At 45.3% G+C, this 15,859-nt stretch overlaps 1 pseudogene; it reads right to left on the minus strand.

The window, feature by feature from the left end:
* Window positions 1–2,722: 2,722 nt before the first annotated feature.
* Window positions 2,723–2,841, minus strand: LOC136646500 (5S ribosomal RNA; annotated as a pseudogene).
* Between the last annotated feature and the right edge of the window lie 13,018 nt (window positions 2,842–15,859).

Below are 15,859 nucleotides of genomic sequence, written 5' to 3' on the forward strand. Positions count from 1 at the left end.
TTATTATTAACAGTATTTATATATCACTTTTCAACTAAAAGTTCACAAAGCGGTTTACAGAGAAAAATCAAATAACTAAATGGCTCCCTGTCCCAAAAGGGCTCACAATCTAAAAAGATGCAAAAGAATAGCAGCAGACAGCCACCAGAACAGACACTGCTGGGGTGAGATGGGCCAGTTACTCTCCCCCTGCTAAAAAAAGGAGCACCCACTTGAAAAAGTGCCTCTTACCCAATTAGCAGGGGTCAATTAGCAGGGGTCAATTAGCAGCATTATCATTGATAATGATAAAGGGTGCCTGATTTGTTGCTGTTCACATTGATAGAGATGTCAATGCCTATAAAACCGAAAGGGGTATCTTCTTCCATGTGAACCCAGTTGACCTCTAATATTGGAGTTGGAGGTTCTTCTCTGGGTGCCCCCACCTTTAGAAGTGAACAGGGCAGCTACTGGGCAGGGAGTCTTTTCAGGAGTGATGCCTCTTCTTTGGAATATCCTCTCCAAAAAATAGATCTGGAAGTTGCTTTCATTAACAGCATTTAGGCACCAGGTAAAAAATGTGTTTTTATTCAGCAAGGCTTTCAATTGATTTTGCTCTGCTGTTCTAAGTGGATATCGCTTTTGCTACATGCTGCTTTATTGACTCTCACCGCTGCTCACTTTTCTTTTTCTACAATAATTCTTTGAATTTTTCATTGTCCTGATTTTTACTGGCATGTAGTATGACTTTTACTGCTTGTGGCTTTGGGTAGAGTCAAATATTCAAAACAAATAAAATAAATTAACCCTGAGTTTGGGAGAGGGGTTTTGGGAGACCAAGGATTGGTTTGGAATCACACAGGAAGCCAACAGAATCCATGGTGCCTCCCAGGACACCTGCTACCTATCCCTCCATAGACACTCCATGAGTGCCCAAGAACAAGACCCTTTCATGCAAAGGCTGTCCACTGCTCACACAGAAGGATTCAGCAGCCCATGTTTCCTCAGGCTCATGGCAAATGACATGGTACAAATCGGTTGTACAAATGTATGGAAAGGCCACACCTGGAGTATTGTGTTCAGTTCTGTTCTGTGTTCAGTTGTGTTCAGTCCAGTTCTGGTCGCTGCATCTCAAAAAAGACATAGTGGAAATGGAAAAGGTGCAAAAGAGAGCGACTAAGATGATTACGGGGCTGGGGCACCTTCCTTATGAGGAAAGGCTACGGCGTTTGGGCCTCTTCAGCCTAGAAAAGAGATGCCTGAGGGGGGACATGATTGAGACATACAAAATTATGCAGGGGATAGAAGAGTGGATAGAGAGATGCTCTTTACACTCTCACATAACACCAGAACCAGGGGACATCAGCTAAAATTGAGCATTGGGAGAGTTAGAACAGACAAAAGAAAATATTTCTTTACTCAGCATGTGGTTGGTCTGTGGAATTCCTTGCTGCAAGATGTGGTGATGGCATCAAAAGAAAATATTTCTTTACTCAGCATGTGGTTGGTCTGTGGTACTCCTTGCCACAGGATGTGGTGATGGCGTCTGGCCTGGATGCCTTTAAAAGGGGATTGGACAAATTTCTGTAGGAAAAATCTATTACGGGTTACAAGCCATGAGTACAAACTCCTGATTTTAGAAATGGGCTATGTCAGAATGGCAGATGCAAGGGAGGGCACCAGAATGAGGTCTCTTGTTATGTGGTGTGCTCCCTGGGGCATTTGGTGGGCCACTGTGAGATACAGGAAGCTGGACTAGATGGGCCTATGACCTGATCCAGTAGGGTTGTTCTTATGTTCTTATGGTAGGGTTTCTGACTAAATATACCACCTGGGCTAGTGCCACTGGGCAGACCAACCATGCTGATAGTCTAGAAAAGTACTTAACAAAATACTAGGGTCCTTTAGTCCCTGTCTGATTTTCCACAGCAATGGTTTTATTGTTCCAAGACCCAAAATCATAAAAATCGAGAATCCATGTAAAATGCTATGTAAAATGTAAAATAGATTCTACAGGAAACCCCACAAAAATGGTGCTGTGCTGCTTGGCAGCCGCCACGATGAATACAGCAAACTTCTTAGCTGTCAGTTTTCTTTTGCTGACCAAAAGACATCTCGCTTTCTGTTGTATACTCCAGCTTAATAGCCAAGCCAAAAGTTTGTTCCTTACTTTGCTGTAAAGCTGGCGACACAGTTCATGATGAGGTAAGACTTTAGCAGTCTTCTTTCCACAAATACATGGTCCGTCCTCTGCCACAACTGAAGGGCAACCAAAATAATACTTCTCAATCTGTTCTTGCCATTCAGACATGGTAGTCTAGAGGACACTTTCAGCCCCAGTTTGTTTCAGCCTACAAGTCCCCATGTGAATTGTGGTGACACATCTGACGTGCCACAGCCACATACCTGGTCCTGTCCAGCATGGGGCAAGAGCTTTGGGTGACTGTCTGATCACCCCAGGAGAAAGGCTGTTAGTGCCCATGAGTCACCCCTCTGCTCTGCTGTTCATTTGCAGCATGTTGTTGGAGTTGGGTAGGAATTTTTTACTGTCAGCCTGATTGACCTTGGCTTTCAATCTTTTTTTTTTTTTTTTTGCCTACCCCAGACTGTTTGAAGGGGGGTTGGGGTTCTTCCAGTTAGGTTGTCTGGCCACTTTGGCAGGAATCAGTGGAGCAGATATGCAGGAATTCAATTTGGTGTCCATTATGGTTAGCAACCTTCAGTTTCAGAAGACTATGGTATAAGCCTACAGCACCCGGTATTCCCAAGTGGTCTCCCATCCAGGTACTAACCAGGCCTGCCCCTGCTTAGCTTCCGAGATCAGACGAGATCAGGCATGTGCAGGGTAACAGGTGTCCATACTGAGTTGGCAAATCACTGGAGGCTTGCCTGTACCGCTTGCATGATACTTGACCAGATTGGTGAGGCTGGTTGGTGTGTTTTCTGGTGGCTTCGGGATAGGTCCCAGGGGCTTGCCTCAAGGGGCCTGCACTTAACCACCAACTCAGCCCTATGGGGTTGGTGTTGACAGGACCATCTGGCGGCCACTGATGGGGTTTTCAGCTAGCACCCTGCTGCAGCTTTTCCTATGTTAAAATTAATAAAGTGGCCCTATTTAACTCCAAGCCTTTGTCTAGCATGCTTATTTGGAGGGTACCTGGGTAATTGACCTTGTATTACCCACTCCTATGGACAATGCACTCAATTAACTGGAAGTACACAGACACGCTTTTGCAGAAGTATCTGCAACTGCAATGGCATAAAACATACTGCTCCAATGGCAGAAAACAAAAGGGAGAACTATGTTGGGTCAGTTCACACTGTGCTTTTGGAGCACGATGGCATGCCTAAGGGTGAGCACCCAGTGCATCAATTCCCCTCCCAATGACTTAGAACAAATGACTTGGCCAACCTTTCAACTTAGGGCTCCTGGATCTTTAACAATTGTGTAGAAGAGGGAATTTCAGCAGGTGCAGCCTGTCTTCTCATAGATAGGAGGACAGCACCCAGCTGAGGTCAAGCACCCAGCTGTAGTGGCATCTAGTAGGGACTCACAGTGGCGACAAGACCACAGCCGCCAGCCTGCCTTATACAAAGCAAGGAGCACCAGTTCAGGGCAGCAGCCTGCAGGCAGCATGAAAAGGCCCTGTCTCCCCCGGCAAGGGCAGGATGAGCAAGCCAGGCACAATGGCGCAATTCTGTCATCCCAGCTACTCGGGAGAATGAGGCTGTTGGATCACTTCTGGGCTGCAGTGGGAAATCGCGATCAGATGTCCACACTACGTTCAGCATCAATATAGCATCAATTCCGAAAACATCAAAGCCTAATGGTTGGCAACCTTCAGTCTCGAAAGACTATGGTATAAGCCTACAGCACCCAGTATTCCCAGGCGGTCTCCCATCCAAGTACTAACCAGGCCTGCTTAGCTTCCAAGAGCAGACGAGATTGGGCATGTGCAGGGTAACAGTTGCTGCTATCAAAGCCTAAGCTTTTTTCCAATTATTCCTTGAAGAACCTGCAAAATCAGCTTCACCATTTTTCAATTCACCAGAATGCAAGTGGAATGAATGCGCAAACCATTAAGCTGTGACCCCCCTTTTAATCTTCCTTATGTTTTGGAAAAACAAAACTTTTCTGCTTCCAGGGATTACTAGCTATACATGCTGCGTGACAATTCATATATTGCCCATCTCAACATCCGCTACAGGGGCTATTACGAATATCCTGAGGCAAACCTTAGAGTTCATGAGTCATCATTTCTGTTCAATGCAATACAAAAAGCTGTCTCTGGCCAGACTTGTTCCAAAATAGAAAAAGCATTGAGAAGAATACTGGATCCCCAGCTGAGCCAGCACCAGTCAAACAGTACATGTATACATTATATAGAATTACATGGAATAGAATCCTATAAATTATAAGAATAAATACATAATGGTCGTTGCTGCTTATTCTTTCATTGAATAAGCTGTTTGTATGCGGTTGGGGGGGGGAGAGTCCAGGCTATGCAAACAGTCTTCGATGAATGGTGTCAGCCTCATTCAATGTGCAGCACTACATCTGCATTTTACTAAATGTTGACAGCAATAGGACAGCTGAGTGGCAGATACCTCCAGTAATTTTAATTAGTGATATTATATATAGTTCACCTTTGCCCAGTCCCAATGCATGTGTATATTACGGGTTCACTGTCTGATTACTTATTGTGAGCAGCTTTTGCCTTAAAGCAATGCCTATCCAGAGCCTGGGATTTGATGAAAGAATATGTTCCTTAATGGACAGTTCATGTCATTTTAAGATACATTCCAGAGAGTTGTGTCCACTGATGTTCAACCCAGTTATATCTAAATGCAATAAACATTTTTTAAAAACATCTTCAGTCTTCAGTGCTGTCTTCTACAAAGAAAACCAAAGTACCTGAAATCTCTGAATCCTATTCCCAAAACTTCTCATTTTTTGGACAAGAAGGAACTACGCAACAAAATATTTATGCCCAGCCCAATCCACCATAACTCCATGCATGGAGTCCACTGCATCCCACAGAGGAGTTTTGGCCTCTGGAGGCCTCCTTGGGGGGTAGGAAACATTTGTTCTGTATGTTAGATTTCTGAAAGTTTGGGCGTTTGGACCTCTTCAGCCTAGAAAAGAGACACCTGAGGGGGGACATGATTGAAACATACAAAATTATGCAGGGGATGGACAGAGTGGATAGGGAGATGCTCTTTACACTCTCACATAACACCAGAACCAGTCTGTGGAACTCCTTGCCACAGGATGTGGTGCTGGCGTCTAGCCTAGACGCCTTTAAAAGGGGATTGGACAAGTTTCTGGAGGAAAAATCCATTATGGGGTACAAGCCATGATGTGTATGGGCAACCTCCTGATTTTAGAAATGGGTTAAGTCAGATCCAAGGGAGGGCACCAGGATGAGTTCTCTTGTTATCAGGTGTGCTCCCTGGGGCATTTGGTGGGCTGCTGTGAGATACCGGAAGCTGGACTAGATGGGCCTATGGCCTGATCCAGTGGGGCTGTTCTTATGTTCTTATGAAAGTGACATAATATTACATATTATATAAAATTATTATTAATATTATTCATTTCACCTTAATGCTCCCAGTCTAAACATTTTGGGTATCCCACTTTTATGAAAACGGTAGGGCATAAATACAGTATCTGAAATAAATACAAATGCATAAAATATTTTCTTTGAAGCATGCCCAACTGATTTTGATGGAGTGAACTTTCAAATAAGCATGCTTAGAATTTATGATTGAGTTATAATAACCAGTGCTGTAGCTAGAGGGGGTGCAAAGCGCTAAGTTTTGAAGAGAGCTTCACGGTAGTGTACAAGGGGCCCCTCCCCTTCGGAGCCAATCCAGGTGGTGGGTGTACACCTCCATTTTGCTCCCCCTGCCTGGAATGGCTCCAAAGAGGAGCGGGAGGGGCCCCTTGCATGCTACCGTGAGGCTCCCTGCAAAACTTAGTGCTTTGCATCCCCTCTAGCTACGCCACTGATAATACCCAGGTACAAGTCTCACAGCATTCTAGAAACAGTGGAAGGAGGGGCAAGCTACTTGTTTGGGGGGGGGATACCTGCCACCAACCCCTCTGGCACAGTCTATGAGTTTAAAGATTGTAATAATCTGGAAACAAGATAGGAAGGGTTGTGTGCAAGAAGACAAAGGATATGGGACTAAGCAAATCATTCCTGTTGAGCTGCTATCTAATGATGAATAGCTTTTCAATAAATTCAGAGCACGGAATGTCTTTCAAAATCCCAAGTGATGGGAAATTTAAACAGAGGCAATAAAGCAAATTAGCAAATTAGCTGTATGTACTGCATTTCCCCAGCTATTTTAATTCTGCACTTTCTAAAACAAATAGCCATAAATGCAGCCAAACCCTAATGCTGCTGGTTAAAAATAATGGCTACATGTTTTCTGCTTTCTCAGTGTCTCATTTACTCTCATTAAGCTGACCTCCTTTATCCCAGGTGTTACCTGTTCCGCAAAGACAAATTATCCCCAACCAGGGAGCTTTTGCAGGTGTTTCATTTTCTTTTTGAGACCCCAATTCATAGAGCAATTCTCAAGAAAATCAACACTAATAAAACTACTGCAGGTCTTCAACTACTTTCCGTTGAAGTACATAAAAGGCATTATGGGATTTACAACAATGAGGGTATTGAAAAGAAAAAAAGGAAGTGTGTTGGAGCACAAAGCCCTTCTGATTTGGAAGTTCATGCCACTTCACATATAAAAGAATGAAAAAGCAGAACCAAAGCTGGAACCTGAATAGGGAACTGGGGCTTTTAATTGCTCAACTATATATAGCTTGATCCACAAGTCAGTTCAGGGCCACACTGGAGGAATAATTTCTAGCTGCATGGTTGGTGACTCTGGGTTTCTTGGGAGCTTGGTAGTAAATTAGAAACACCTTTTGCACGATCAGGGCTTGAGTGCTTCAAGGTTCAAATCTAAGTAGCAAGTACGATCTGGATAGGGATCATGGTGTTGCTTTGGATTGGATCCCCTGTAGCTCTACTTGACCCAGGGCAAAAGCTTCCATGGGTGACAATTTTTCAGATTGGTTCCAACCAATGTTTTTTCTCTGGGTAAAAAGTAGCCATGGAGGTGATTCAGATTGAGACTGTAGGGGAGTCAAAGGGTTAGTAAAGCCCCCTTCTTCCACAATGCAATCCTGACCTGGACCAGGGCCATTATTCATTGAATAATAAAGCACACAAGCTCTAATCATGTCCCAGACACATCATCTAGCTTAAGATTCTTATTGAAATTCCTCAGTAAGAGCACCAGTTGCCACCCTTCCCCTGCCCCATTCCACCCCCTCCCTCCACTCTCACCACCCCTGCTGCACTGGATTCACCTGCAGGCACTGCTCCAGCCACTGGGACCAGTGGGAAGGTTCTGGCCTTTCTCTCTGGTGTGCCTATTCTTCATGCCATTGCAAAGAGCTTTACAGAGCTTTTGTGGCAGCACTGGCAAGCATACGCTCTACTGGTACACAAGTTGCATAGGATTGGGGCCTTGGTGGAATTCTAACCAACTTTCCAGCACCAAGGTATGATAATACAGCTACTGGTCCACAAGCCCAATGGGATTGTTGGGATTGCACCCCAAAACAGCCTGTCCACATGAGGCCTAATTACAGAACAGCTTTTTTTTAGTCATGAACACCCTGAAAAACATCACGTCTTCTTTAGACAAGGTTACACTGCACTGCATCCAGAATTTGTGGAACTAATAATGAAGCCTGCCTCTGAATTTACTGAAGCAAAGGGAACATCTTCAGAGATTTAGCCTCCAGGACTGGTGGTACTCTTCCACTATATCCAAAGTTCCCTCAAAGCAAATTCAGTACATTCCTACTGATTCTAATTGTTCACGTGGAGAAGAAATAATAAGGTTTGACACTCAGGTTTATTTCTCCCCACCTAATCAGTTCCCTTCAAACTTAAGCAGAAACTTCCACTGAAGTGTCACGACTCATCAGTGTCTTTGATACGCTTTCTATCTTCATGCTAACTTCAGTGATAATGAAAAATACCTGACAGAGGAAGAAAATGCCAAGATTACTGAAATCAAAAGGACCTGAACACAGACTGGGGAGAAATGATCCAATTATCTTTTTAAAAAACACAGTTTTCACCTATAGCCAATATATTGCAATTGGTAATTGAAGAGCCAGATTATTCAAAGAGATATTTGTAGGAAAAACAGACAACGTATGCAGACTGAGAGCAAAGTCCAAAGTCCAGCTGAAATGTCTGCGTGACTTCCTCTTTGCCGACGATGCAGCTGTCACTACCCACTCTGCCAAAGATCTCCAGCAGCTCATGGATCATTTTAGCAAGGCCTGCCAAGATTTTGGACTGACAATCAGCCTGAAGAAAACACAGGTCATGGTTCAGGATGTGGACTCACCTCCCTGCATTACAATCTCTGCGCATGAACTGGAGGTTGTCCATGACTTTGTGTACCTTGGCTCAACGATCTCCAACACTCTTTCTCTCAACACCGAGCTAAACAAGCGCATCGGTAAAGCAGCTACCACATTTTCCAGACTCACAAAGAGAGTCTGATCCAACAAGAAGCTGACGGAACATACCAAGATCCAGGTCTACAGAGCTTGCATCCTGAGTACACTTCTGTACTGCAGCGAGTCATGGACTCTCCGCTCACAACAGGAAACTGAACGCTTTCCACATGCGCTGCCTCTGATGCATCCTCGGCATCACCTGGCAGGACAAAGTTCCAAACAGCACAGTCCTGGAACGAGCTGGAATCCCTAGCATGTATGCACTGCTGAAACAGAGACGCCTGCGTTGGCTTGGTCATGTTGTGAGAATGGACAATGGCCGGATCCCAAAGGATCTCCTCTATGGAGAACTCGTGCAAGGAAAGCGCCCTACAGGTAGACCACAGCTGCGATACAAGGACATCTGCAAGAGGGATCTGAAGGCCTTAGGAGTGGACCTCAGCAAGTGGGGAACCCTGGCCTCTGAGCGGCCCGCTTGGAGGCAGGCTGTGCAGCATGGCCTTTCCCAGTTTGAAGAGACACTTTGCCAACAGTCTGAGGCTAAGAGGCAAAGAAGGAAGGCCCATAGCCAGGGAGACAGACCAGGGACAGACTGCACTTGCTCCCATTGTGGAAGGGATTATCACTCCCGAATTGGCCTTTTCAGCCACACTAGACGCTGTTCCAGAACCACCTTTCAGAGCGTGATACCAGAGTCTTTTGAGACTGAAGGTTGCCAACTATTATTATGCATACCATATAGGTCCTGAATATAATTATGAGACAAGCTCTGCACATATGAGCTCAGCCTTCCAGCTGTTCAGCCTTCCAGCTCAATCCTACCTAACTCCCTGAGTGGCAATGCAACAGTGCCAACCCGGCACCTGCTGCATCCTATGGAGACGTTTTGGCATCTGGAGGCCTCTTTGGGGAAGGGAACATTTGTTATTTGTTATAACATATTATAACATTTGTTCCCTTCCCCCAAGGTAGGCCCCTGCTGTACCCATGAGTCAATCCAGGTGGACCAGGCCTAGGAAGGTGGTTAGGAATTGAGGGTGCTGCTTCTGAATCCACCCCCATTCGGGACCCAATCTGCCCTCCTCCCAGCCCCCACTGCCTCTCCGTTCTTGGCACTCCTGAACTTTAGAGATGTATACAATGTACAGTATATCTTACAGGATATTAAAGATACAAAGGAACTGAATGGAGGACATCTTTTGATGTTGACTTGGGAGTAGGGGAGTGGTTCCCAAACTGTGAGTTTGACTTCCGACGGGCGGACTTCCCTCAAATGAGGAGGCTGGTTAGAAGGAGGCTGAAAGGGAGGGTAAAAAGAGTCCAGTCTCTCCAGAGTGCATGGAGGCTGCTTAAAACAACAGTAATAGAGGCCCAGCAGAGGTGTATACCGCAAAGAAAGAAGGGTTCCACTAAATCCAGGAGGGTGCCCGCATGGCTAACCAGCCAAGTTAGAGAGGCTGTGAAGGGCAAGGAAGCTTCCTTCCGTAAATGGAAGTCTTGCCCTAATGAAGAGAATAAAAAGGAACATAAACTGTGGCAAAAGAAATGTAAGAAGGTGATAGGGGAGGCCAAGCGAGACTATGAGGAACGCATGGCCAGCAACATTAAGGGGAATAATAAAAGCTTCTTCAAATATGTTAGAAGCAGGAAACCCGCCAGAGAAGCGGTTGGCCCTCTGGATGGTGAGGGAGGGAAAGGGGAGATAAAAGGAGACTTAGAGATGGCAGAGAAATTAAATGAGTTCTTTGCATCTGTCTTCACGGCAGAAGACCTCGGGCAGATACCGCTGCCCGAACGGCCCCTCCTAACCGAGGAGTTAAGTCAGATAGAGGTTAAAAGAGAAGATGTTTCAGACCTCATTGATAAATTAAAGATCAATAAGTCACCGGGCCCTGATGGCATACACCCAAGGGTTATTAAGGAATTGAAGAATGAAGTTGCAGATCTCTTGACTAAGGTATGCAACTTGTCCCTCAAAACGGCCACAGTGCCAGAAGATTGGAGGATAGCAAATGTCACGCCTATTTTTAAAAAGGGAAAGAGGGGGGACCCGGGAAACTATAGGCCGGTCAGCCTAACATCCATACCGGGTAAGATGGTGGAATGCCTCATCAAAGATAGGATCTCAAAACACATAGATGAACAGGCCTTGCTGAGGGAGAGTCAGCATGGCTTCTGTAAGGGTAGGTCTTGCCTCACAAACCTTATAGAATTCTTTGAAAAGGTCAACAGGCATGTGGATGCGGGAGAACCCGTGGACATTATATATCTGGACTTTCAGAAGGCGTTTGACACGGTCCCTCACCAAAGGTTACTGAAAAAAACTCCACAGTCAGGGAATTAGAGGACAGGTCCTCTCCTGGATTGAGAACTGGTTGGAGGCCAGGAAGCAGAGAGTGGGTGTCAATGGGCAATTTTCACAATGGAGAGAGGTGAAAAGCGGTGTGCCCCAAGGATCTGTCCTGGGACCGGTGCTTTTCAACCTCTTCATAAATGACCTGGAGACAGGGTTGAGCAGTGAAGTGGCTAAGTTTGCAGATGACACCAAACTTTTCCGAGTGGTAAAGACCAGAAGTGATTGTGAGGAGCTCCAGAAGGATCTCTCCAGACTGGCAGAATGGGCAGCAAAATGGCAGATGCGCTTCAATGTCAGTAAGTGTAAAGTCATGCACATTGGGGCAAAAAATCAAAACTTTAGATATAGGCTGATGGGTTCTGAGCTGTCTGTGACAGATCAGGAGAGAGATCTTGGGGTGGTGGTGGACAGGTCGATGAAAGTGTCGACCCAATGTGCGGCGGCAGTGAAGAAGGCCAATTCTATGCTTGGGATCATTAGGAAGGGTATTGAGAACAAAACGGTTAGTATTATAATGCCGTTGTACAAATCTATGGTAAGGCCACACCTGGAGTATTGTGTCCAGTTCTGGTCGCCGCATCTCAAAAAAGACATAGTGGAAATGGAAAAGGTGCAAAAGAGAGCGACTAAGATGATTACGGGGCTGGGGCACCTTCCTTATGAGGAAAGGCTACGGCGTTTGGGCCTCTTCAGCCTAGAAAAGAGACGCTTGAGGGGGGACATGATTGAGACATACAAAATTTTGCAGGGGATGGACAGAGTGGATAGGGAGATGCTCTTTACACTCTCACATAATACCAGAACCAGGGGACATCCACTAAAATTGAGTGTTGGGCGGGTTAGGACAGACAAGAGAAAATATTTCTTTACTCAGCGCGTGGTCGGTCTGTGGAACTCCTTGCCACAGGATGTGGTGCTGGCGTCTAGCCTAGACGCCTTTAAAAGGGGATTGGACGAGTTTCTGGAGGAAAAATCCATTATGGGGTACAAGCCATGATGTGTATGCGCAACCTCCTGATTTTAGGAATGGGTTAAGTCAGAATGCCAGATGTAGGGGAGAGCACCAGGATGAGGTCTCTTGTTATCTGGTGTGCTCCCTGGGGCATTTGGTGGGCCGCTGTGAGATACAGGAAGCTGGACTAGATGGGCCTATGGCCTGATCCAGTGGGGCTGTTCTTATGTTCTTATGTGAGCATGGCTCCTTGAGGAGCCACAGAAACCAGCCAAGAAATTCTCTTGGAAAAACGTGCAGCCCTAAACTTTGTATATGATTGTAGGCCTAATGGGGAGCGGCGGCAAATGGCCCAGTAGGTCAAGGGAGTCGCCAGTCAAAAAAGTTTAAGAACCACTGGACTGGTTCTCCAGTAGAGGAGGTACTTTATCCCACAACAGATAACTAAGCAAAAAGTCAGTGCCAATAGGATTGGGCTGTTAGATGACTTTAAAAGAGGATTAGACCAATTCATGGATGAGGGCTATTGACAGCTATTAGGCATGATAGCTAAATGAAACTTTCCTGCTGAAAGGGAATCTATCTTTAAATACCAGACGCTGAGGATGAACATTGCATGGTTATTATGCTATTCTTTTTGCGAGAGCATCCAGAGTCCTATTTGACCATTATAGGAGAGAGAATGCCAGACCTCTGATCTAATCCAGGCGCACTCTTCATAGTCTCCCATTAATAAACTTGCAATGTATCAGTCTGACAGCTTCATCCCTAGAGTGTGACCATCTGCCACTGTCTTCTTATCTGCCCAGGAAAATGCTCTCCATGAAGACTTGGCTCAGGGTAAAAGTCCCAACATTTCGCCTGGCCTCTCATGACAATGACACAGAGTGACATGACTGACTGCTCTGTTTTAAGCTGTGTTAAGGCCCCCACAGCCTGACTTCAGTTGGATGAATGCTTGCTCAGCATTCCTAAAAGCCAAGAAGTTGCTCCCTTGTGAACTGTAAAAGTGGTGGAATAAACAGAGATCTCTGCTCACTGTAACAATCTTTAGACCTCTGCCGCATAATCTCTCAGTCATTCATCATTTGGACGGGACGTTGCTGCTGCAGGGCAATTAGCTACTTGCCAGTGTACTAGAGGAGGGAGGCAAGCAATAGGAACAGGAATTAAGAATGCTGCCTCTCCTGGCACTTATTGATGAAAAAACATAAATAGTCTTTCTCTCTTGATTGGTGGCAGAAGCAGTTAAAGTATCAATAAAAAGTTCCCAAAAAATAGTTTTAAAGGCAGTAAATAAGAAGAGACTCTGATCACTATTACAATGACTGGGCTGGTTCATAGAGGAGCAAGTGGTCATTTGGGAACCCAGATACCATATAAATCACAGGCCACAGACTTCTGAATACCCTACTGGTGCAGTTTATGATTCTTTCTGTGGAAGTCACTGACCTTCGACTGATAGGATACTGCCAGGCTTGGCCCTGGCATTTTTTAAAAAGTTGAACTTCAGGTTCCTTTCAAAGGGAAAATCTGAGAATGTTCAGAAACAGCCAAACAGGTTTCTATAAGAGAAGGCAAATTTCTCAGGCAGTTTCTGTATAGCGCCCTACACAGAATGTGATAATTCAGCAAACATAATGCTTTTTAAGGAGGTGACACGGATTAATGATCAGGAAAAAGGGGGGGGGCATGATTGAGACATACAAAATCATGCAGGGGATGGACAGAGTAGATAGAGAGTCACTCTTTTCCCTCTAACATAACACCAGAACCAGGGGACATTCATGAAAGATCGGGCAGGAGGTCTGGTCTAGAAGGTAGAGCCTCGGTCTGCCTGAAGATAACATCCACAAGGTCGCCGGTTCGAGGCCACCGGCACCGTGCGACCTTGAAGCAGCTGACAAGCTGAAGCGGAGCTATTCCATCTGCTCTGAGCGTGGGAGGATGGAGGCCAGAATGTGAAGCCAGATCGGAATGAAACACCTTGAATGTAGTGGTTCTTGAAAGAAAGAACCTTCTTTCAAATTGTAAAAATCCCTATTTAATAAGGGATTTAAATAAAAGCCTGCCTATGTAAACCGCCTTGAATAAAGTCTTGAATAAAGACCAAGAAAGGCAGTATATAAATACCTGTTGTTATTATTATTATTATTATTGTTGGGAGACTGAGGACAGACAGAAGAAAATATTTGTTTACCCAGTGTGTAATTAGTTTGTGGAACTCTTTGCCACAGGAAGTAGTGATGCCATCTTGCCTGGATACGTTTAAGAGGGGATTGGACAAATTTCTGGAGGAAAAGTTCATTACGGGTTACAAGTCATAGTAGGTATGTGCAAGCTCTTGGTTTTAGAGGCAGGCTGCCGCTGATTGCCAGATGCAGGGGAGGGCACCGGGACACAGGTTGTGCCTGTTGTCTTGTGTGCTCCCTGGGGCATCGGTGGGCCACTGTGAGATATAGGAAGCTGGACTAGTTGGGCCTTTGGCCTGATCCAACAGGGCTCTTCTTATGTTCTTATGTTCTTATAATGATGACGGCTTATGGGTGAACATTTTTGTCAATGTGGCTGTTCCCTCTTCTCCTGGTTGATTCTCATAACAAACGCACACGAGGAGAATGTGAGTTGGCGCATTGGAGCAAAGCTGTGTTTGTGAAGAACAGTTCTGCAAACTAATTCTACCATGAACACAATAATTTATGCTTCCATTGCTCAGCTTATTGGCATGAAGCTTTGTAGTTTCTTACTCTCTGGAAAGGAATACACCATGAGCATTCTGCATATTACATGCAAAGGAGAAGCCGGTGCAAACAAGAACTAAATCTTCTGAATAGCGCTAAGTTATTACCCTTTGGAAGTGAATGCCTCTGTTTTGCCCCCACTGCCTGGAATGGCTTTGAAGGAGAGGGGGAGGAGACCCTTGCACACTGCGTTGAGGCTCCCTGCAAAACTTAGCACTTTGCACCCCCTCGAGCTATGCCACTGGTTCAAGATAAGGAGAAATGCACAAAGGTAGTTGCTAAAGATACAAACTCCCTTGCACAAAGGAAGTTTGGCCGCAGACACTACATTTCTCTTACTGCAAAGTGGAACAAAGTCTTCCTCAGTTCTTAGAAAGTTCTTGGTTTTAAAGAAAAACGCTGGACAAAACCATTTCTGACAGGAAATTGCTGGCGCGTGTGTGTGTTTTTCTTTCTGAACACATCCTGAGATAATCAAACCATGCTGAGATGGCAGGCAATCACCTCTCCACACGAACAGACTAATTCCAGGTCTTTAATCGTACCTGCCTGTGCAGGGAAAAGAAGAAAGGAGGCATCCTAGAGAGGAAATGACAGGTCTCTACTGGTATCAGAGCTCGTAATTTACACTGCAGCTCGCAAAGGCTCTAGGGTATTGCTAGGTCTCTTCTCTTTTTGCCCCTTTGATCCAGGGCAATTGCAATCTAGATTGAATGACTCACAAAAATGCAGACACAATTTGAAGCTGGTTTTCAGATCCTGGGCTGAATAAGAATGCCACTCAGTCTTAAGAACATAAGAACACAAGAACAGCCGCACTGGATCAGGCCATAGGCCCATCTAGTCCAGCTTCCTGTATCTCACAGTGGCCCCACCAAATGCCCCAGGGAGCACACCTGATAACAAGAGAACTCATCCTGGTGCCCTCCCTTGGATCTGACATAGCCCATTTCTAAAAACAGGAGGTTGCACATACAAATCATGGCTTGTAACCCGTAATGGATTTTTCCTCCAGAAACTTGTCCAATCCCCTTTTAAAGGCATCCAGGCCAGATGCCGTCACCACATCCTGTGGCAAGGAGTAACACAGACCAACCACACACTGAGTAAAGAAATATTTTCTTTTGTCTGTCCTAACTCTCCCAACACTCAATTTTAGTGGATGTCCCCTGGTTCTGGTGTTAAGTGAGAGTATAAAGAGCATCTCTCTATCCACTCTGTCCATCCCCTGCATGATTTTGTATGTCTCAATCATGTCCCCCCTCAGGCATCTC

Source organism: Tiliqua scincoides, chromosome 3, assembly GCF_035046505.1.
Source record: "Tiliqua scincoides isolate rTilSci1 chromosome 3, rTilSci1.hap2, whole genome shotgun sequence".
Classification (NCBI taxonomy): Eukaryota; Metazoa; Chordata; class Lepidosauria; order Squamata; family Scincidae; genus Tiliqua; species Tiliqua scincoides.